At 45.6% G+C, this 23,749-nt stretch overlaps 1 long non-coding RNA gene across 1 annotated transcript in view; it reads left to right on the top strand.

Annotated features, from left to right (window-relative positions):
* The window catches only part of LOC149437121 (uncharacterized), an 830,460-nt gene that overhangs the window by 467,598 nt on the left and 339,113 nt on the right, over window positions 1-23,749 (top strand). Inside the window, exon 4 of the long non-coding RNA XR_016308178.1 lies at window positions 12,679-12,789. This is a non-coding gene — a long non-coding RNA (uncharacterized LOC149437121). The remainder of the gene's footprint in view (window positions 1-12,678; window positions 12,790-23,749) is intronic.

Raw genomic sequence — 23,749 nt, 5'->3', positions numbered from 1 at the left:
CCCACGAATCATTATCACTCAATTCTGCAAGTGGTTCTGATTTACTATCGCTGTTCTCTAGCCGGTCTAAAACCGCGTCTGACCTAAAGGGACGCTTTTTGGACGCCATGGACGTTTCTCAGTTTCCAGGCAGAAAGAACAGTAAAAATGCAGGCAGGGCGCCGGACAAAGCACTCGAGACACAATGTATGTGAAATGGTTTGATACAGGAATGTTATACTATGTGATTTTAGTGTATTACTGAATGTCGGTTTTTAACATTTTCAAATTTCCCGCCGGTTCCGGCCCCGTACGTCCCGACGCTCGCAGGGACTGGAACACGGAAGACGGATGCCGGCAGGAGATGGCCGGGGACGCTGCAGGGGACACATCGCAGGAGAGCAAGACAAGGTAAGTGCTGCAGGGAATCCCTGAGCAACGCTGCAGTGTATTTCCGAGTGAAGCTCGGGGTTACCGCTTTTGGTACTGCCACCTTACCCCGAGCTTCACTCGGGAATACCGCCAGGGGGGTTAAAGGGTGCCTTGACTGAAAAAAGGTTGAGAAACACTGATATAGACATTCCAGAATATATGACATAATTCCATCCTGGTATCCTGTGGCCATTTCAACACACATTACACAGGCATGGTCCACAATTGTCACCATCAGGAAATTGACCCCATGAAATGCCATCCATCCAAGGTGAAAAAAACTTTGTTGATGATACACAACAAGCAATCACCAAGTCTAAAACTATCATGTGGAGGGGATGAGTTTGTCAGCCTGGGTTGGCTGCAACACCAAAGCTTGCTCAGGTTGGACTCAATGGGGAAGAAGAAGTGATGAGTATACAGCCATGGCCAAAAATATTTGCATTTCTGTCAGATAACGCACCTCTTCGCCCAGAAAAATTGTTGCAATTACAAATGTTTCATTCTCATGTTTATGTCTTTTGTTTGTATTGGTATGACACAAAAAACTGGAGAAACAAAAAGCCAAATCTGACACATTCCACGCAAAACCCCAAAAATGGACTGGACAAAATTATTAGCACCCTCAATGTAATATTTGGTAGCACACCCCTTTTAAAAAATAACTGAAATCAGTCACTTCCCGTAACCATCAATGAGTTTCTTCCACCTCTCTATTGGAATTTTGGATCGCTCTTCTTCCTCCAACTGCTCCGGGTCTCTCAGATTGGAAGGTTCCTTTTCCCAACTGCTGGTCTGAGATCTCTCCAGAGGAGCTCTATGGGATTGAGATCTGGACTCATTGCTGGTCAGTTCAGTCCTCTCCATCGCTTTGTCTGAAACCATTTCTGGGTGCTTTTTGATGTGTGCTTTGGTCATTGTCCTGCTGGAAGACCCATGACCTCTGATGGAGACCCAACTTTCTGACACTGGGCCCTACATTGCACCCCAGAATTCTTTGGTAATCTTCAGATTTCATAATACCATGCACACGGTTAAGACATCCACTTCCTGAAGCAGCAAAGCCACCCCAAAACATCAGTGAACCTGCATCATTTTTGACTGTAGGGACTGGATTCTTTTCTTTAACCTCTTCACACCGGACGCAAATGTTTGGCCTCCCGGCGTTTGGGCCTAGACGCCCAGCGGCCACACATTTGCGTTCTATTAAAAAAGAACATATGTGCTGAGAGAGGGCACGCCCTACGTGCTCCCAGCACACATGTCCGGTATCCACGGAAAGGTCCCGATCTCCTCTTTCGATCAGGACCTGTCCCGATCATGTGACCGCTGTGATGGCGTGTCACGGTGGTCACATGGCCCTAAACCCCGCCCTGCCTCTTGGCTTCTGAAACCCTAAAAGGGCTGGGAGGCGCTGGAGTTAAAGGGCTAAGGCCTCATTGCTTTTTCTGAGAACAGTGGAATGATGGGCTTTACCAAAAAGCTGTCTTTTTTTGTCTGTCCACAGCACATTCTCGCAAAGGGATTTTAGCTTCCTCAGGTCAGTTTTGGCAAACTCCAATCTGACCTTTTTATGTTTCTGTGTCAGCAGTGGGGTCCTCCTGGTCTCCTACTATAGCGGTGTCTTAAGGTCAGCTTGAATTTGTCTGGAAGTTGATCGAGGTTCTTTATCCACCATTTCTAACAATTCTTCTTTGCAATCTTTGATCATTTTTCTCTTTCTTCCACATCCAGGGAGATTAACTTCTTGACAATGCTGTACACAGTGGACACAGGAACATGAAGATCTCTGAAGATGGATTTGTAACCTTGAGATTGTCCATGCTTTTCCACAATTTTTGTTCTCAAATCTTCAGACAATTCTTTGTTGCTCTTTCTCTTCTCCATATTCCATGTGGCACACAGAGACACACAACAGAAAGGTGGAGTGAAGTTTTCACCGTTTTAACCGATTGCCGGTGTGATTTCTGTATTGTTCATGCCTGTTAATTGATACAGGGGAGTTTAAATACCAATTACAGGAACATCACAAACTTGGAATGCAATTATGTCTTACAATTTTGAGAAGGTGCCAATAATTTTATCCAGTCCATTTTTGGGGTTTTGCGTGGAATGTGTCAGATTTGGCGTTTTGTTTCTCCACTTTTTTGTGTCATACCAAGAGAAAAGAAATAAACATGAGAATGCCAAAACATTTGTAATTGCAACAATTTTCTGGGTGAAGTGGTGTGTTATCTGACAGAAAAGCAGGGGTGCCAATATTTTTGGGCATGACTGTACCTGGCTATGAAGAGGTCAGTCATTAGGAGGCATGGTGACTTTGCTCTGTAAAGGAAGGTGGCAGTGTCTTTTTAGTTTGAGGGTCTACCTTCATTATCACCACCTGAGCAGTCTTCTTGTATTAAGGAAGCATCCCTTTACATGTTCAAGAACCTCATGAAATATCTCTACAAAGTCGAGACCCCTGATCTAGAGGATGCCTATTGACTGTGAGCTTTATGCAAACATCTGGGCAAATAAATGAATCATCCCCCCACCAACAGAAAGTGAGATGTCTAGCAACGCTGGTCGTCACTGGGCCTTCTTACAAGAATCTGGGTAAAGCTGGAGATTCCAACCCTAGAGAATGCACTCCAGCAGCCTGCTCACAAGATCTGGAATCCTCAGCTTTTCCAGAATCCCATTGCAAAGCCCGGTGCATAGATGCCAGCTGCCCTGGATTTGCCTGGACAGTCCTATATCTTGGCTGTGCCACAAGTCTCAATGTTTTGGGATCACATATTTGGGTTACTGCACATGAAACTCATTAATTGCAGGGGTCATGGCTGTGAGTGGGCATATTTAGGGGTGGGGTCTGGGGTAAGCCAACCCATAAAGTTCACCCACCAGGAAAATAGGCAGAAAAAATGCAGACTGATGGTCAGGATAACAGCGTCCTAAGATTCAGGGCCATCATGCTGGTAAGTGTTATCATACAACATCAGTGACTGGAAACCACAGATTAAGGGGAATATTATTGAAATTTCTTTCTTTTGATGTTTGTTTTTGCATTTTTGACATTTTTTAACTGCGGGGGGGGGAGCTTCAAGGTACATGGATCTTGCAGTTTGATGCATTGAAGATACTCTCACCTTCCCTATGTAGGGCAAAACAATAGTGTCTTTGCAAAGGGTGCCCTCCCAAACCCATTATACTCATCATACCTGTGCACCCCAGCTGCTCCTTCCTGGTGCTGAAAGTTCCTGTGTCGGTTACCTGGTGGAGGGGTGCATCACTTCTTTGGTCATGTGTCAGTGCTCAAGCCTAGCTCTTGGCTGGCACAGGGGAGCAGGTCATATCCTCCCCAAAAAACTGAAAGCACTGGTTAGTGTTGCCAACTGTGACAGAAAAAAGAACCATGAAGGAGCGCAGATAAGGTGGATTTAGGGTGGTCGGGAGGTACCCTTTGCAGGGACACTGTCACTTTTCTCTGGATGCATGGGTACAGTGACAGTGTATCTTTACAATGCAAATTGGGTTGAGTGATGTAATTAACAATGTTGTGTCCGAAATGGTAACACTTAATCATACTGTACAAGATACAAGCTGAATATTCATAGAACCTGACTTATACGGTACAAACTTTAGGTGACTGGACACTGGCAAAATGTTTACTAGGCACGCCCACTTATAACCCCACCCACTCTGCGAGTCCACAATTTTTTGCTAGTGTCCTCAGATGATGGACATCTCCCCAGTGGAGAAGCTTTCTATGCTAAACCAGTTTTTGTGTTTATTGTATTTTGAATTCTTCAATCAACCTCGGTGTAGCCTAGTAATAGCATGGGAACCATACCCAGACCCCACCATGTGTGAATGGCCTGTAATGTTGTTTCAGGCAATGGATCCTGCTTAGGCGCTCACCTTGGCACTGAGTGCAATGAGTATAGATACCCGCGGGGTTCTTTTTCAGCCCCAGGGCTGTGGCCTATTCCTATGGTTCCCAGACTGTGAAGACCTGTCAGAGGTTCTATCAGAAATGGTATTTTCAAGATTTTAGCTCCTATAGAACCTGACCAGGGGCGGACTGACCATTTGGAAACTCGGGCAGTGCCCGAGGACCCGGGGTCAGTAGGGGGCCCCATGGGATGCCCCTGGTACCTTTTTCATAGGCTTTTTTGAGTTTGGGCAAGGACACAGGGGCCCCATGATCCCCTATTGCCCGGGGGCCCCATGAGTTGTCAGTCCGCCCCTGAACCTGACTTATATGGTACAAACTTTAGGTGACTGGACACTGGCAAGATGTTTGCTAGGCACGCCCACCTATAACCCCACCCACTCTGTGAGTCCACAATTTTTTGCAAGTGTCCTCAGGTGATGGACATCTTCTCCCCAGTGGAGAAGCTTTCCATGCTAAACCAGTTTTTGTGTTTATTGTATTTTGAATTCTTCAATCAACCTCAGTGTAACCTAGTAATAGCATGGGAACCATACCCAGAACCCACCATGTGTGAATGGCCTGTAATGTTGCTTCAGGCAATGGATCCTGCTTAGGCGCTCACCTTGGCACTGAGTGCAATGAGTATAGATACCCGTGGGGTTCTTTTTCAGCCCCAGGGCTGTGGCCTATTCCTATGGTTCCCGGACTGTGAAGACCTGTCAGAGGTTCTATTAGAAATAGTATTTTGGAGATATTAGCTCTTATAGAACCTGACCAGGGGCAGACTGACCATTTGGAAACTCGGGCAGTGCCCGAGGACTGGGGGTCAGTAGGGGGCCCCATGAGATGCCCCTGGTACCTTTTTCATAGGCTTTTTTGAGTTTGGGCAAGGACACAGGGGCCCCATGAGTTGTCAGTCTTCCCCTGAACCTGACTTATATGGTACAAACTTTAGGTGACTGGACACTGGCAAGATGTTTGCTAGGCACGCCCACTTATAACCCCACCCACTCTGAGTCCACAATTTTTTGCCAGTGTCCTCAGGTGATGGACGACATCTCCTCAGTGGAGAAGCTTTCTATGCTAAACCAGTTTTTGTGTTTATTGTATTTTGAATTCTTCAATCAACCTCAGTGTAACCTAGTAATAGCATGGGAACCATACCCAGACCCCACCATGTGTGAATGGCCTGTAATGTTGTTTCAGGCAATGGATCCTGCTTAGGCGCTCACCTTGGCACTGAGTGCAGTGAGTATAGATACCCGTGGGGTTCTTTTTCAGCCCCAGGGCTGTGGCCTATTCCTATGGTTCCCAGACTGTAAAGACCTGTCAGAGGTTCTATCAGAAATGGTATTTTTAAGATTTTAGCTTTTATAGAACCTGACTAGGGGCGGACTGACCATTTGGAAACTCTGGCAGTGCCCGAGGACCCGGGGTCAGTAGGGGGCCCCATGAGATGCCCCTGGTACCTTTTTCATAGGCTTTTTTGAGTTTGGGCAAGGACACAGGGGCCCCATGATCCCCTATTGCCCGGGGGCCCCATGAGTTGTCAGTCCGCCCCTGAACCTGACTTATATGGTACAAAGTTTAGGTGACTGGACACTGGCAAGATGTTTGCTAGGCGCGCCCACCTATAACCCCACCCACTCTGTGAGTCCACAATTTTTTGCCAGTGTCCTCAGGTGATGGACGACATCTCCTCAGTGGAGAAGCTTTCTATGCTAAACCAGTTTTTGTGTTTATTGTATTTTGAATTCTTCAATCAACCTCAGTGTAACCTAGTAATAGCATGAGAACCATACCCAGACCCCACCATGTGCGAATGCCTATAATGTTGCTTCAGGCAGTGGATCCTGCTTTGGCGCTCACCTTGGCATTGAGTGCAATGAGTATAGATACCCGTGGGGTTCTTTTTCAGCCCCAGGGCTGTGGCCTATTCTTATGGTTCCCGGACTGTGAAGACCTGTCAGAGGTTCTATTAGAAATGGTATTTTCGAGATTTTAGCTCTTAGGCCCAAAAGTTCACTTACTTATAGGCCAATGGAGAATTATCTTCTGTGGGATTGCAGGTTTGTAAGTGCACGGAAAAAAAAAATTGAAAAAGTTAAATGCAGTTAAAAAGTTATCGGAAACTATGGTATTTTCGAGATTTTAGCTCTTCTAAAACCTGACTTATATGGTACAAACTTTAGGTGACTGTACACTAGCAAGATCTTTGCTAGGCACGCCCACTTATAACCCCACCCACTCTGCGAGTCCGCAATGTTTTGCTAGTGTCCTCAGGTGATGGACATCTCCCCAGTGGAGAAGCTTATTATGCTAAACCAGTTTTTGTGTTTATTGTATTTTGACTTCTTCAATCAACCTCAGTGTAACCTAGTAATAGCATGGGAACCATACCCAGACCCCACCATGTGTGAATGGCCTGTAATGTTGTTTCAGGCAATGGATCCTGCTTAGGCGCTCACCTTGGCACTGAGTGCAGTGAGTATAGATACCCGTGGGGTTCTTTTTCAGCCCCAGGGCTGTGGCCTATTCCTATGGTTCCCGGACTGTGAAGACCTGTCAGAGGTTCTATTAGAAATGGTATTTTCAAGATTTTAGCTCTTATAGAACCTGACTTATTTGGTACAAACTTTAGGTGACTGGACACTGGCAAGATGTTTGCTAGATGCGCCCACTTATAACCCCACCCACTCTGTGAGTCCACAACTTTTTGCTAGTGTCCTCAGGTGATGGACATCTTTTCCTCAGTGGAGAAGCTTTCTATGCTAAACCAGTTTTTGTGTTTATTGTATTTTGAATTCTTCAATCAACCTCAGTGTAACCTAGTAATAGCATGGGAACCATACCCAGACCCCACCATGTGTGAATGGCCTGTAATGTTGCTTCAGGCAATGGATCCTGCTTTGGCGCTCACCTTGGCACTGAGTGCAGTGAGTATAGATACCCGTGGGGTTCTTTTTCAGCCCCAGGGCTGTGGCCCGTTCTTATGGTTCCCAGACTGTGTAGACCTGTCAGAGGTTCTATTAGAAATAGTATTTTCGAGATTTTAGCTATTAGGCCCAAACGTTCGCTTACCTATAGGACGATGGAGAATTATCTCCTGTGGGATTGCAGGTTTGTAAGTGCGAAAAAAAAAAAATTGAAAAAGTTAAATGCAGTTAAAAAGTTATCGTAAACTAGCGCAGAACGAATTGTTGTCTCACCCGCCGAGCTGTCACCGCTAAATTGTTTTCTTCTGCCGTTTGCGAGCGCCGTGCAACTTTGAAGATAAGTAATAAGTATGAAAAGTTTTCCTGAGTTAGACGCACAAGAATGGTTCATTCATAATTGAATATTGCAAGATTTCCTTTGATTCTATGAATTTATAATTGGTGTCTGTACAGACTCACGTTCCGTTAGCGGAATTGTATATTTTCCTCGGAAAAAAATAAAAGTTGGTTTTCATAGCCTGCTTGCCGCAGAGCTATCTCCGCTTGTCTTGCAGAGCTTTTTTTTTTCTGAGCCTGGCTTCATAAATAAAGAATCAGCTGGTGGAATTTTCTTTCTGTTTTGGAGTAATAAGTAGCAGACGGCAGCAATGAGGACGGTTCACACAGGCCGCATGAAAGCAAATGCACCAGCTACAAGTTTGTCCGGCCGGTAATTGGCTTGCAGAGGAAAGGTCAGCGCTTTGACTATTGCGCGTTTGCGTCCGGTCCGCTCTTGTTACTTTGCTCCTCCTGCGGCAGCCAGGAATCGGTTAATCCTGGAGCCGTCATTCATGACCTTGTCTTGACTTTCAGTTCTTCTTGCTGAGCATGGGCTTCACAAGTCCAGTAATTACGCATAATGGCATTCATTCTCCTACTCATGCAGCATAGCATTTCACAGGTTCATTTGTTGTTTTTACCCAAGGACAGTTGGCTTGACTGTTACATTGAACTGTCTTTGATAGGAAAACTGTGAAAAAAACAAATAGCATTTATAGACAGGCGTTTTATATGGTCATACTGCAAGCATGGAAACAGATTGCTTCGGAAAACAGAGCTATATTGTATATACTTTATGGCAGTGGTCTCCAAACTGCTCCCGGGGGGTGATGGGGGAGGCGTTGGGTGGATGCGGCCCACTGCTTGCCTTTATATGACCCTTGGGACACTATTCCTCCCACTAATATAGTAGGGTGATAACCATGTTGTGCTCCTGTACAGTGTGCTCCAGTCCTGTGCTTGTCTACAACTTTATCCCAGAGATCCTTGACAGTGCCTTGCCACCCATAGCTGATTGTTTGCTTCAGTTGCACTACCATGGACTAAAATGCTCCAGGAAGCTCTTTATAGGGTGATAACTGTGTTGTGCTCCTGTACAGTGTACTCCAGTCCTGTGCTTGTCTACAACTTTATCCCAGAGATCTTTTGACAGTGCCTTGAAAATCCATAGCTGATTGTTTGCGTCAGTTGCACTACCATGGACTAAAATGCTCCAGGAAAGCTCTTTATAGGGTGATAACCGTGTTGTGCTCCTGTACAGTGTACTCCAGTCCTGTGCTTGTCTACAACTTTATCCCAGAGATCTTTGACAGTGCCTTGCCACCCATAGCTGATTGTTTGCTTCAGTTGCACTACCATGGACTGAAATGCTCCAGGAAAGCTCTGTATAGGGTGATAACTGTGTTGTGCTCCTGTACAGTGTACTCCAGTCCTGTGCTTGTTTACAACTTTATCCCAGAGATCTTTTGACAGTTCCTTGAAAACCCATAGCTGATTGTTTGCTTCAGTTGCACTACCATGGACTGAAATGCTCCAGGAAAGCTCTTTATAGGGTGATAACTGTGTTGTGCTAATGTACAGTGTGCTCTAGTCCTGTGCTTGTCTACAACTTTATCCCAGAGATCTTTGACAGTGCCTTGCCACCCATAGCTGATTGTTTGCTTCAGCTGCACTACCATGGACTGAAATGCTCCAGGAAAGCTCTTTTCATGCTGAGCTAACCAAAATGGCCACAGCTGATCATAGTTGAAAGTCAAATGGCTTTGTGTGCTAATGCGAAGGTAATTAGCTACACCTGCTTGGTTTACATGTCATTTTTTTTAATTTGTTCCTGATATGTTGGTGTTATATCTTTCACTTGGATGTTATAAGTTGCACCGAGTAAATACAACTAGATAAAACAAACACTGTGTCTGTCTTCATCTCAGGCTGCAAAGCAACAAAATGTGACTATTTTAAAGGGGGGGGGGATTCTTTTTTATATCCACTGTATGTCACTCCGGCTTATGCCACTAGTAGAGAGCATGGACAGCCTCATGTACTCACATTACTCCGGCATGGCCCACCGTCCTGATCAGAAAGCTACCATGCAGAGCCATACAAAGCAGTGTTGAGGAGCTGGCAGGGGAGAGATCTGTATTGTTTACATACAGGTCTCTCCCCCGTCGGAAATCCTTGGAGATCATCAGCCGAGCCGCAAATGGCGATGCGGGTAGATCACGTGCACCCCCTACCCGGATCTGCAAAATCACGAATATATACGTGCCGCCCCGTAGCAGTATTTCTGTGCGGAAGCAGTTAAATAGGAATTTCATGGGAAGAGCAAAGAGTTTAAGGTTCGCCAGGAACAAGATACAAGACAAGACAAACAAGATCCTATCCTGCATCTCAGATGGTTCACCAGATGAAGAAGAGATCGCGGGTTCAGATCCCGGTCCTTACAAATATGCTCGCTAATTATATTTTTCATCGTCCTAACTTTACTTTCCTGTCTATTCCTTCTAGTATTTGAGTTTTTAGAATTTTCTGTCGACGTACTACGTATTTGTCATGTTTATCACTTCCTCCAAGTTGTGGAAGTCGTTCATGTGTCAAGGAAGAGCTGTGTACCAATCACAACGTAACACTGAATGTAATTGTGGCAAATTGTGAAGCCACCTTCCTCAGGCAATCTGTTTACACGTTGTGTTCAAACAATCTCACTGTATCTCTTCACATGGTGCGTGAATCTGTGATATGACACCTGCTGGAGCTGATTTACTATCCTAATTCTTCTACACAACAATGGAACAGTAATATTTCACCTTCAGCTAATAATGGAATCTTCTATTCTTCCTACCAGCCCATCCCCCACAGTTATTGCCTTTTGTACCACCAGCCCCTCCCTCCTAGATTGTAAGCTCCCAGGATCAGGGCCCTCCTAACCCTCTTGTATTGAACTGTATTGTTGCTGTATTGTCTCCCGTTATATTGTACAGCGCTGAGCAAACTGTTGGCGCCTTAAATCCTGTATAATAATAATAATATAAATCCTGTATAATAATAATAATATAAATCCTGTATAATAATAATAATATAAATCCTGTATAATAATAATAATAATAATCCTGTACAATAATAATATATAAATCCTGTATAATAATAATAATAATAATAATCCTGTATAATAATAATAATAATAATAATAATAATGTGTATAACTAATTATAATTGACTGAGAAATGTTCTGTATTTACAGAGCACAAGATGAAGCTACACTCTAATGTCCCCCACAGTCACTATTATTGTTATATGTTTATATAGCTCTGGCATATACCGCAGTGCTGTACAGAGATCACTGAGCCAGTCACATCAGTCTCTGTACCGGAGGAGCTTACACTCTAATGTCCCCTCCCCCACAGTCACATCAGTCTCTGTACGCAGGAGCTTACACTCTAATGTCCCCTCCCCCACAGTCACATACTATTATTATTACACATTTATATAGCTCTGACATATACCGCAGTGCTGTACAGAGATCACTGAGCCAGTCACATCAGTCTCTGTACACAGGAGCTTACACTCTAATGTCCCCTCCCCCACAGTCACATCAGTCTCTGTACCGGAGAAGCTTACACTCTAATGTCCCCCTGCAGTCACATCAGTCTCTGTACCGGAGAAGCTTACACTCTAATGTCCCCCTGCAGTCACACACCATTATTAGGCATTTATATAGCTCTGACATATACCACAGTGCTGTACAGAGAACACTGAACCAGTCCCATCAGTCTCTGTAATAGAGGAGCTTACACTCTAATGTCCCCTCCCCCACAGTCACATCAGTCTCTGTACCAGAAGAGCTTACACTCTAATGTCCCCTCCACCCTTCACACATTATTATTATTATACATTTATATAGCTCTGACATATACTGCAGTGCTGTACAGAGAACACTGAGCCAGTCACATCAGTTTCTGTACCAGAGGAGCTTACACTCTAATGTCCCCTCCCCCACAGTCACATCAGTCTCTGTACAGAGGAGCTTACACTCTAATGTCCCCTCCCCCACAGTCACATCAGTCTCTGTACCAGAGGAGCTTACACTCTAATGACCCCTCCCCCACAGTCACATCAGTCTCTGTACCAGAGGAGCTTACACTCTAATGTCCCCTCCCCCCCCCCAGTCACACACTATTATTATTATACATTTATATAGCTCTGACATATACCGCAGCGCTGTACAGAGAACACTGAGCCAGTCCCATCCGTCTCTGTACCAGAAGAGCTTACACTCTGAGGGGGTGTTTAGGTGACGGTCAGGATTTGTTAATACTTTGCTGAAGTAAGCTGGTTTTGTTTAATTATAAATATTTTATTCTGTATATATGTAAATATGATTTTTATTATGTTATTTGTTTGCAAGATTTTAATAAACAAAAAATGTACACTCTACTGTCCCCTCCCCCACAGTCACACACTATTATTATACATTTATATAGCTCTGACATATACCGCAGCGCTGTACAGATCACACTGAGCCAATCACATCAGTCTCTGTACCTGAAGAGCTTACATTCTAATGTCCCCTCCCCCACAGTCACATCAGTCTCTGTACCAGAGGAGCTTACGCTCTAATGCCCCCTCCCCCACAGTCACACACTATTATTATATATTTATATAGCTCTGACATATACTGCAGTGATGTACAGAGAACACTGAGCCAGTCACATCAGTCTCTGTATTAGAGGAGCTTACACTCTAATGTCCCCACCCCCGCAGTCACATCAGTCTCTGTACCAGAGGAGCTTACACTCTAATGTCCCATCACAGTCACAGCTCGCAGTATAGCGATTGTACACCCGAGTTGCAGACCACATAGATCTGTTTTCTAATACAGAAAACCTTTGCAGAGTTTCTCCACCACTACAGAGGAGCTCAGGAAGGATATCGGCTGTTCGGTTTATATCCCACAAGGCAGTCTAGGTGTGTTTAGGCACAGAAGGTGTTTTAATGAGCTTTAAAATGTTTCACAGTGCTGTGCGGATCTAAGACTTCCTCTGTCTGCATTTTGTTCTCTGGGTAGCTGTGAACAAGAATTATCATTTTGTGTTCCAGGTTTTTCAGCCGTCTTCCTTCACTCTGAGGAGATTTTACAAAGGGATATTTTAGCTGGCGGTTCTCCTGGCAAAGTTGGTATCAATGGCATCTTGGCACCAGTCCAGTAAGGTAGGACCTGATTCCTCATCTGTAATATGATATTTATACCGCGCCTGTTTGTAATGATGGAGAGCCGTTGGTGTTACATTTTGGGATCTTCCAAGGAGTCGGTCCTCACAGGACCAGCCAATGTTCAACGATTTATCTTTCTTATAAAGGAATGATACTCTGTGGTCTTATAGCTGCCATGCCAGGCTCGTTGGGTTGTGTAGCTCCTCATCAGTGGCAACGTCTCTGGTAACCCAGACCAGCCTTTCTCAACCAGGGTGCCCAGACACCCTGGGGTGCCTTGAAGTGTCTTCAGGGGTGCCTTGGCAAAATGTTTAAAAATTGCCCAAAACTTGTATACAAGACAGCAGGTGGAGCCTTTTAGTTACACAAAGCCACAGGTTTCCATTTTGACCTTCTAGCTGCCGACATCCTGACAACCAATGACATCATCAGTTGATAAAGAGGATGTCCTTTGCCTGCACAGCATCCTAGTTTGACCCTCCCCCGCCCCTCTCCATCAGTGCTGGGGTCACATTAGCTCAGTGATGGATAAAAACTGATGGAGAAGAGAAACATTGGAATACTAGTCAGTACCAGTGTGCAAAAGTGTATTTGCTTTGGAAGAATAAATCACCTCTAATGTTGGGTGTCCTACATGTGTGGATGTTGCTGCGTTATATAAAACTATTAAAATAGTTATTATTATTATTTTAGAATGGGGTGCCTTAAGACTGTCCATAATTTTAAAGGGTGCCTCGGGACTGTCCATAATTTTAAAGGGTGCCTCAGGACTCTTCATAATTTTAAAGGGTTCCTCGGGACTGTCCAGAATTTTAAAGGGTGCCTCGGGACTGTCCAAAATTTTAAAGGGTGCCTCGGGACTGTGCAGAATTTTAAAGGGTGCCTCAGGACTGTCCAGAATTTTAAAGGGCGCCTCAAGACTGTCCAGAATGTTAATGGGTGCCTCGGGACTGTCCAGAATTTTAAAGGGTGCCTCAAGACTGTCCAGAATTTTAAAGGGTGCCTCGGGACTGTCCAGAATTTTAAAGGGTGCCTCGGGACTGTCCATAATTTTAAAGGGTGCCTCAAGACTGTCCATAATTTTAAAGGGTGCCTCGGGACTGCCCATAATTTTAAAGGGCGCCTCAAGACTGTCCAGAATTTTAAAGGGTGCCTCGGGACTGTCCAGAATTTTAAAGGGCTCCTCAAAACTGTCCAGAATTTTAAAGGGTGCCTCAAGACTGTCCATAATTTTAAAGGGTGCCTTGACTAAAAAAAAAGGTTGAGAAACACTGCCCCAGAGTACAGCAGGGCTTAACATTTCGAGTCTAAACCTACTAGCCAGGCACAAACCTTACTCTCCACCAGTTGCCCCACCTAACTTTGCCCAGGTCCGCCTCCAATCCCACCCCCATCCCGTCCCCCAACCCCGCTTCCAGCCCTAGCCCCAACCACGCCCCCTTAAAGCTTATGAAATTACATTTTTCTTTAGAATAAAGAGTCCAAAATATAAAAAACTGCATATATAACATTATTATGTCAATTTAAACATTACAGCAATAGCTTAATAGCAATGGGGTGCAATGAAAATATCAGGTTTTCCAGCTTTAAACCTGTAGTGAACATTTTGTATTTGTTTTGTTTATCTCCAGCATCCTATTAAAAGAGATCTTAGAGAAGTAGTGCATTAAGAAAAAACAAAAAAGTGCTTTTTTAGATGCCAAAAAACACGGCATAACAATAGTAAACATTTTGCCAAAGATGTGCTAATAGAGCAGCCATGGTGTGTGTGGTACAGCAGGACCAAGACTTGCGGAATACCCTTTTTCTGATGCAAAATACCACTCCAATGGCTGTGTGTGGATTGCATTCTATTCAATTAGGAATGTCCCCCAAGGTGGTGGAGAGTGGACCTCTCCTCCGGTCCCCATGGCGGGGGAGAGTAGACCTCTCCTCCGGTCCCCACGGCGGGGGAGAGCGGACCTCTCCTCCGGTGCCCACGGCGGGGGAGAGCGGACCTCTCCTCCGGTGCCCACGGCGGGGGAGAGCGGACCTCTCCTCCGGTGCCCACGGCGGGGGAGAGCGGACCTCTCCTCCGGTCCCCACGGCGGGGGAGAGCGGACCTCTCCTCGAGTCCCCCGCGGTGGTGGAGAGGGTGTCTCCTCTCTGCGGAGGAGAGCGGACCTCTCCTGCACCTGTCCCCTCAGCAGCGCTGCCAGTGTAATGGCGGTGACGAAGAAGCCGGAAACCGGAACTCGGCTTCACCATGAGGCTTGGAGCGCAGGTGCAGCCGCTCCATCATCTGTGCTCACCGCTCGCCACACAAGAATTTCTCCTCGCATTTGGCGAGCGGGCGAGCGGCTTTTTCAAGCCCTGGTGTGATGTGTTTCCCTCTGCCAGCGAATGGATTATTGCTCTTACAACTACAGATCACGATATTCAAGCAAAGAATCTTCCCTGCCCAGTTGGACAAACTCACCCAAAATGGTGTATTTCAGATATGCGACTCTGTTTATGTCTGCTGGTGGAAATGCGTCACAAAGGGAACGTTCTTGCGACAATCTAATGCAGCCACCACAGACTATTGGACTGTAAATATTTTTTACCTTACTTGGCATTTTTATGTCATCTATATTACACAGGCATTAATATGACATTTAAAAGCTGCAGCCAAAAGATTGATTTTGTTATTGTAGATGGAGCCGAGATGGGTTAGAACCCTTGTCAGGATATTGCTGCTTTGGTGGTTGGATTCCCCCTGATCCCCCTACTCTGTGTGATCACCGGGATGGGAAGTTTGGGTTGGGAGTTTGCTTTAAAGCTCATCTCCAGGGAATTCAGTCACTTGATAAAAATTTTCTGACTTTCGATGAAATAAAGTGTTACTAAAGTGAAACATTTTTTTAATTAAAATAATAGACGTGTTATACTCACCTTCTCCTGTTCTTGGGTCCCCTGTTGGCAATCTTGGCTCCTCCTTTTTTTTCTTGTGCCCCCCATAGCAAGCCATTTGCTATGAATGATATAAATATCTGTCTAAATGTAAAACTGGACTTTATACATTCTGCTTTTGGTTCTTTCCTCCATACCCAACAATAGGAAACGTACAGAGCGAATGACCTTTCCCCGCTGTGCTAAAAATGTTTTTATTACTCTGTGTCCACCATCAGGAAGAACCTCTGAGGGCTTCACAGAACAGCTGGATTTATACTGAGATTAAATGACACACGGGGACTCTATGTACTAATTAGGTGACTTCTGAAGGCAATTGGCTCCACTAGATTTTAGTTAGGGGTATCAGAGTAAAAGGGGTTGAATACAAATGCCGTCACACTTTTCAGATATTTATTTGCAAAAACAAATTGAAAACCATTTCTCATTTTCCTTCCACTTCACAATTAGGTGCCACTTTGTGTCGGTCTATCACATAAAATCCCAATAAATTACATTGACGTTTTTGGTTGTAACATGACAAAATGTGGAAAATTTCAAGGGGTATGAATACTTTGTCAAGGCACTGTAGTTGAACTTCGGGAAAAGTGAATACAGTCTAAATAGGCAGCGCAGAGGCTAAATGGTTCGCACTTCCACCTGGCAGTACTCGGGTCATCAGTTCAAATCCCAACCATGGCACCACCTGCCTGGAGTTTGCATGCTTTCCCTGTGCCTGCGTGGGTTTCCTCCAGGTACTCCGGTTTCCTTCCACACTCCAAAGACATGCTGGTAGGTGAATTGGCTCCTGTCTAAATTGTCCCTAGTATGTGTATGTATGAATGTGAGTTAGGGACCTTAGATTGTACACCCCTTGAGGGTTAGGGACCTTAGATTGTACACCCCTTGAGGGTTAGGGACCTTAGATTGTACACCCCTTGAGGGTTAGGGACTGATGTGAATGTACAATAATATATATAAAGTGCTGCATAAATTGATGGCGCTGTATAAGTACCTGAAATAAATATATTGATCATGTGTATTCTTCCCCGGATCCCGTGTGCTTTGTGTATTTCTTCCAGATCTGTGCAGTAATCAAGTATATAACTGCCTCTGTAAACAAGACCGCTCACTGCTGCTCTCCCTCATGTGCGGTGACTGCCACACACGGGGCATATCAGTATTTTGGACATTTTGGTCCCAAATTGGCAGCCTTAATGCACCGCACGTTATTGGGTGATATCATAAAACGCACATTAGCACAGGTGTGTTAGCAATGCTCCAGAACTCCAAGGGCTGAATGGGTAGAAAGTGAGAAATTACAACATGGGGACACAGAAAGCAATGATACCCTAGCAGAGGTTCCAGGAGGCTCTGATGTGAAGAGGGGGCTTTGTGATTGGGGAGCTCTGATGTGAAGAAGGGGCTGTGTGATTGGGGAGCTCTGATGTGAGGAGGGGATTGTGTGATTGGGGGGGCTCTGATGTGAAGAGGGGATTGTGTGATTGGGTGGCTCTGATGTGAAGAGGGTATTGTGTGATTGGGGGGCTCTGATGTGAGGAGGGTATTGTGTGATTGGGGGTCTCTGATGGAAAGAGGGTATTGTGTGATTGGGGGACTCTGATGTGAAGAGGGTATTGTGTGATTGGGGGGGCTCTGATGTGAAGAGGGTATTGTGTGATTGGGGTTCTCTGATGGAAAGAGGGTATTGTGTGATTGGGGGACTCTGATGTGAAGAGGGTATTGTGTGATTGGGGAGACTCTGATGTGAGGAGGGTATTGTGTGATTAGGGGGCTCTGATGTGAAGAGGGTATTGTGTGATCGGGGGGCTCTGATGTGAAGAGGGTATTATGTGATTGGGGGTCTCAGATGTGAAGAGGGTATTGTGTGATTGGGGGGCTCTGATGGGAAGAGGGTACTGTGTGATTGGTGAGACTCTGATGTGAAGAGGGGACTGTGTGATTGGGGGGTCTCTGATGTGAAGAGGGTATTGTGGGATTGGGTGGCTTTGATGTGAAGAGGGTATTGCGTGGTTGGGGGGCTCTGATGTGAGGAGGGTATTGTGTGATTGGGGGTCTCTGATGTGAAGAGGGTATTGTGTGATTGGGGGTCTCTGATGTGAAGAGGGTATTGTGTGATTGGGGGGCTCTGATGTGAAGAGGGGATTGTGGGATTGGGGGGCTCTGATGTGAGGAGGGAATTGTGTGATTGGGGGCTCTGATGTGAAGAGGGTATTGTGTGATTGGGGGGTCCCTGATGTGAAGAGGGTATTGTGTGATTGGGGGGTCTCTGATGGGAAGAGGGGACTGTGTGATTGGTGGCCCCTGCAATGGGGGGATGTGTATTTGTGGGGCTCTGATGTGAAGAGAGGACTGATGGGGGGACTGTGATTTGGGGGGTTTTGTGATAGGCTCAGTCTGATGTGATGAGAAGAATCGGTGACTGGTGGACACTACTTTTATAGGGGGTACTCTAATGTATAGAAAGGACTCAGGGGATTCTGACATGATGAGGGGAGGGACTCTGACATGATGGGGAGACCTCTGACCTGATGAGGGGCCTATGATGAGATGTGGCATTATGGTGTGGCATTCATTTCATCAAGACAATTGTGTGCATCGCCCCAGGCTCAGGTTTTCTATCGATGAGTAACATTTACATTTTAGACTGGGGTGCCTCGAGATTTTACCTACTTTTAAAGGGTGCCGTGACTGAAAAAAAGGTTGATAAACAGCGATCTACAGCAGCCTTTTTCAACTAGGGTGCCCAGGAACCCTTGGACGCCTTCAGATTTCTTCAGGGATGACTTGGCGAAATGTCTAATATCTTCCCCAAAAATTAAAAATAAAAGCCAAACCTACCTTTTAGTTACACGAAGCCACGGGTTTTCACTGCGCACCACTATGACCTTCTAGCCACTGGCATCCTAACAACCAGTCACTTCATTGGCTGACTGTCAGGGCTCCAGGGTATGACCAGAGGTATGTGACTGACGCAGGGAAACGCAGACTTCAGATATGTTATAAACAATATAATTTATTAAAGACTAACAATACAAACATAAACGCAGTGCAATACTAAAACATAACACAGTGCAAACGAACCAAACCAACCACCCACAGATAACAGTACATACAATGCAAGCGTCGTCAGGCAGGCCGGGTCAATAACAATCGGGCAGGTAGGTACAGGGGGTCAGGCAGAGAATGGTCGGGGTCACAAGCCAGGGATGAAACAGGAGAAGTCAGCAGAGGTCAGGATCAAGCAGGGTCAGCAACAAGACAGGAATGCAGGTTTACAAGATACAGGGCCCAGGAAAAACACACACCAAGGCAGAGACTGCAGGTCTGGCCATCCCTTAAATACACCTGCATGATCAACTTCAGGTGTTTGGCTGGCTGCAGGGTTGAGTCTCTGATTGCCGGGAGCACCCGCTGGCCAGCCCTGGTACTGCAGCCCACAAGGCAGGTGGGTCCCACCATTACTGGCAAGTCCATTCCTGACACTGACAAGGAGGACATGGGGCGCCTGCACCTTGTTTTCTCCTCCGCCAGCACTGGGGCCACATTAGCTGAGTGACGGAAAGAAACTGAAAGAAAGAGAGAAGTACCGGTGTGCAAAGGTGTATTTGCTTTGGAAGAATAAATCTCCTCCAAGTGTTCTACGCATGCGGTTGTTGATGCGTTATGTAAAACTATCACTTTAACTTTTTACATTTCAGAATGGGGTGCCTGGAGATTGTGCAGAACTTTAAAGGGTGCCTTAAAAGGCTGAGAAACGCTGATCTCGAGCACAGCGAAGCCAAATCAAGAAGCACTTATGATATCACTTCCTATAAATTGGCCCCTTTGCAGAAGCAGCCTTCAGACCTTTAGATGTGATGAGGAAAAGATTATGTGTTATGAATATCTGACAGATATAATGCAAATCAAATGATTAATACAGAATCCGAGTCTCGCAGCCCCCATCCAGGACTGTCAAGGAGCCGGCCCAGGTCTGCCTATACCAATTAGCAAAGGGTTAGGCTACTAAAAACTGGAGATAATGAGGGGACCAATTGCAGCTTCCATTGTCGTAGTGACAAGTCCATTTTAATGGTTCGTTAAGGAGGAGAGAACATATTCTAAGTTCTGTTTTGACGTGTCCAATGTGCAGTAATCCTCGTCACCTTTCAGCGTGCAATACGAGTCACGGGGTTTTTGGTCCTTTACGGCGATTGCCCGTTCGCTGGACACGATGAGTTGTTTGTGCTGGTTTTTTTTTCCCTTGTGTAACATCTGTCTCTTCTAATAACATTGCAGCGGTCTCTGTTTTTCCCCCCTTGGGCGACATATGGAAGTTACTTTCCCGCAGACGTCGGACATGAGCGGATGATAGGCCTGAAAGACGCACGATTTGACTCGGCCGGCACAGCGCGGTAATGAGCTGTACAAAGTTTCTGGCTTGGACCTGTCATCTGTCAGATTTACTGTCCGCACCCGGGAAAGGGCAAGAGCGTTTTATTGGATGTGACTTACAAATCTGGAGTGGGGGACTGCAATAAATTTGGATGTTGTGGAGAGGCGCGGCGGACTGTGCCGCCGGTTCCCGTGCTATGGCTTGCCCGTCTCTTACAGCCACCAGAGGACCCATTTGGTCAACTTAGGACGCTTAGCTCTTCGCTCCTCGCTCGCTGTAAATCACATTCCTGGGCGAGATGTGAGCTATGTACACTCTCATCTACTGTCATGTTTTGCACAGAGTATTCCAGATATTAAATCACGTCTTGTTCAGGATCACTTACAGCCCAGAAATTAATGTGTTTGGTGTAATGCAGTCTCGAGGAACATGACATCTTTTCAATCTGCCAGCCGCGGAGACATTGAAGTGTCATTCGTCTCTAACAACTGTCGGCAATGGCTCGAGCTCCCCCAGATAAGAATCCCCTTGCCTTTAGTTCAAAGCGGATCCGCCTTGCATGAAGCAAGATCACAGTGTTGTAGAGAAGACTAAAACTATGTGGTTGTTGCTTTTTTTTATTGTCACCTAGTATTGGTTGGAAGAAAGTAGGACGACTTTTATTTAAAGTCCAGCCTCCCCTAACCTGCCCCCCCTCCCAAGAGCCCACCCATATTATTTTGTAGTGGACCAACCCCCCCCCCCCCCTATTTATTTTATTTGTTTATTTAGACTTACTCTAGGTCGGTTATGTGATGTTTGGGCCCCTTTTTGAATCCTCCTGGTGGTGGGCTGTCACCAGTGATGCAGAGAGTGCCTTTCTCTGCCTAGTTAAATAGTAACATAGTTAGTCTTGCTGAAAAAAGACAAAAGTCCATGCAGTTCAACCATAGAAGAAAAAAAAAAGTTATAATCCTACACCCACAGTTGATCCAGAGGAAGGCAAAAAAAACCCCAGCAAAGCATGATCCAATTTGCTCCTGCAGGGAAAAAAAATCCTTCCTGATCCCCCGAGAGGCAATCGGATATTCCCTGGATCAACTTTCCCTATAAATGTTATATCCAGTTATATTCTGTGTATCCAAGAAAGAATCCAGGACTTTCCTACAGCAATCCACTGAGCTGGCCAGAACCGCCTATTCAGGTAGTCTATTCCACAGTTTCACAGCTCTCACTGTGAAGAAACCTTTCCGTGTCATCCTGTCTCACTCCTAGGGGGGTGGGCCCATGACTCCCTGCACTCACAGGAGGTGGGTTTGAAGGAAGCTTGGTGTCATGTAACCTAGTGGATGCACCACTGGACCAGGGTGGGACCTGGATACATTGTGTGGCCAATCAAAACAGATGTCAGGGTATGCTGTTTATTAATAATTCTTCAATTGGAATTGCAATGGCTCTTATAATGAGTGCAGCTACTGTTATGAAACAACCAAGTGCCTGCAAGCTAAAATAAACAAAAAACTTGCACTTAATCCACTAAGAATAAACACATATAGGGCCCCTGAGGACCTCACACTTGAATGACGAAACACGTAGGGTGGGACTTCCAGTTATGTCACTTCCAGTTCTTTGGAACGCATGCTGAAGTGCCAGCGGCGCTTCCTGTTTCATTTTCAGAGTATTTGACTTTACATATTATTGTGTACGCGCAATTTTGGTTACTTTGTGAAATAATAAACTGTTTTATACTATAGAAGGCTTCTTCTTTTCTTCCTAATGGTCCTGTTATTTAAGTTCGGTGGCTCTGAGAGGATTTGAAGCGGCATCAAAGTAAGTAAGTCCTCTCAGAGCCACCGAACTTAAATTGGGAGACTGCCCACACCAGTACCCCCTGAGCACACAACTTACTGAGGGGGCACCCGGAGAACAGGAGGAGCAGACAGTGCTGGCAGGGGACAACCAAATAGGATATAAGTGACTGCTCTGTGCAATACCATTACACAGAGCAAGTAAGTATAACATCTTTTTTTATTTAAAAAAAAACATGGCTTTTACAATCACTTGAATTTTAGGTTTAAAAAAGAAAATGGTCGGGCCTTATCTACCTTCTTTATGCAGCCTTGAATAGACGCTCGTCGCATACTTCTCTTTCATATGTCGTTCAGTGGGAGCGCGACCTGGGAGTGGTTGTGGATCCGGAGGACTGGAATAGGGCCTGGTCGCTTGTAGCTAAATGCTCTTTTATTATGACCATGCCGGAGGCGGCATACAAGGTATTGTTTCGTTGGTATTGGGTTCCGGGTCGTTTGGCCCAGGCAAACCCTGCCTGCAGTGATCGATGCTTTCGGAGTTGTGGCCATCGTGGAGATGTATTGGATATCTGGTGGTCATGCCCGAGGATGCTTCGTTTTTTGGTCTTGTGTGTTTGGCCTCCTTTTCACCTCGTTCCATCTTTCTATACGCCGGGATGCTCGATACGCTTTGCTTCATTGTCCCATACCGGGCCTTTTGGCTCACCAGCAGAAGTTGGCTTCCTATTTGTTTTTGTCGGCCTCTAGAACAATTGCTCAGGCCTGGAAGAGCCCGTTTGTCCCTCTTCAGGGGCTGCGGGACCGTATGACCGCTATGATGCTCAACGAACAGATGTCGAGTATCTGCAACGACTCCCACCGCAAATTCTTGAAAATACGGGAGCCGTGGTTGCAATATACCTTTCCCACGCTCCCCCGGCTAGTCTGGGGATGTGATGTTGTTCGGCTTTGGCGTTCTCGGATCCCTGCTCTTGGTTTGGCTATCCTTTATTCTTTTGTACTTCTCCTTCCTTTCCCCCCTTTTTTCTCTGTTTGCTTTGGTGTGGCAGTGGATAGCTGCCTTTAGTCTGAGTTATTATCAGTTATATTTATGTTTTGTTATTTAGATGCCATTGATGGCCCCTGCCTGGGCGTATCTTTTGCCCTGTTGGTGTTAGAGCACTGATTTCTCTAATTTCTAGTTCCTCTATGTGCAATTGATAGCCCCTGCGTGGGCGTGATTTGTTGTTCCTGTGTTAGTTGTTATCAATTAATAAAAACCATTGAAATACAAAAAAGAAAATGGTGATCAGGGAGGAAATTTAATGCAGAGGAGACTCGCTTTGTCTCTTCTGCATTAAAGTTACTCACCTGTCCTGTCCAGTGATCCGCGCATGTACCTCACTGTACAAATCAAACAATGCCGAATCTGACTGAACTCCCACACATAAGTGACATAACCCTCGCCCGGCAAATGATAGCGGCCCGTGACCAAGACCCTGAAGCTAAATGCCCAAAAATGTCAGCGGCCGGGGAGCATAAGTATAGTTCCGCTTTAAACAGTTACAATTACAGTTTCCTTCCGGAACAAAGGTTGCATAGTATAGTATAAAAGCTTACCAGTGTAAGCACCCCTGTCAGTGTTAAATGGTTTGTCTCAGCACTAACTGCTACTTTAACAGCATATTTACCAACAATTCTCAGAGTCTGCATCAGTAACTGGGCTGTCCTGCCTACTTACCAGAATGGCCTACCCAAGCCCCTAACTCTAAATATGCAGGGACTGCCCAATCGCTGCCCTCGTTTACTGTCACAAATGCCTTACCGCTCATGCCCAGCTAATGAAAATACTTTGATCCCAGGACATGACCCGGGATTC

This window comes from Staurois parvus, unplaced genomic scaffold, assembly GCF_062004578.1.
Source record: "Staurois parvus isolate SC_StPar_1 unplaced genomic scaffold, SC_StPar_1.0 ptg001310l, whole genome shotgun sequence".
Taxonomy (NCBI): Eukaryota; Metazoa; Chordata; class Amphibia; order Anura; family Ranidae; genus Staurois; species Staurois parvus.
This window is presented reverse-complemented; position numbering and strand designations above follow the sequence as displayed.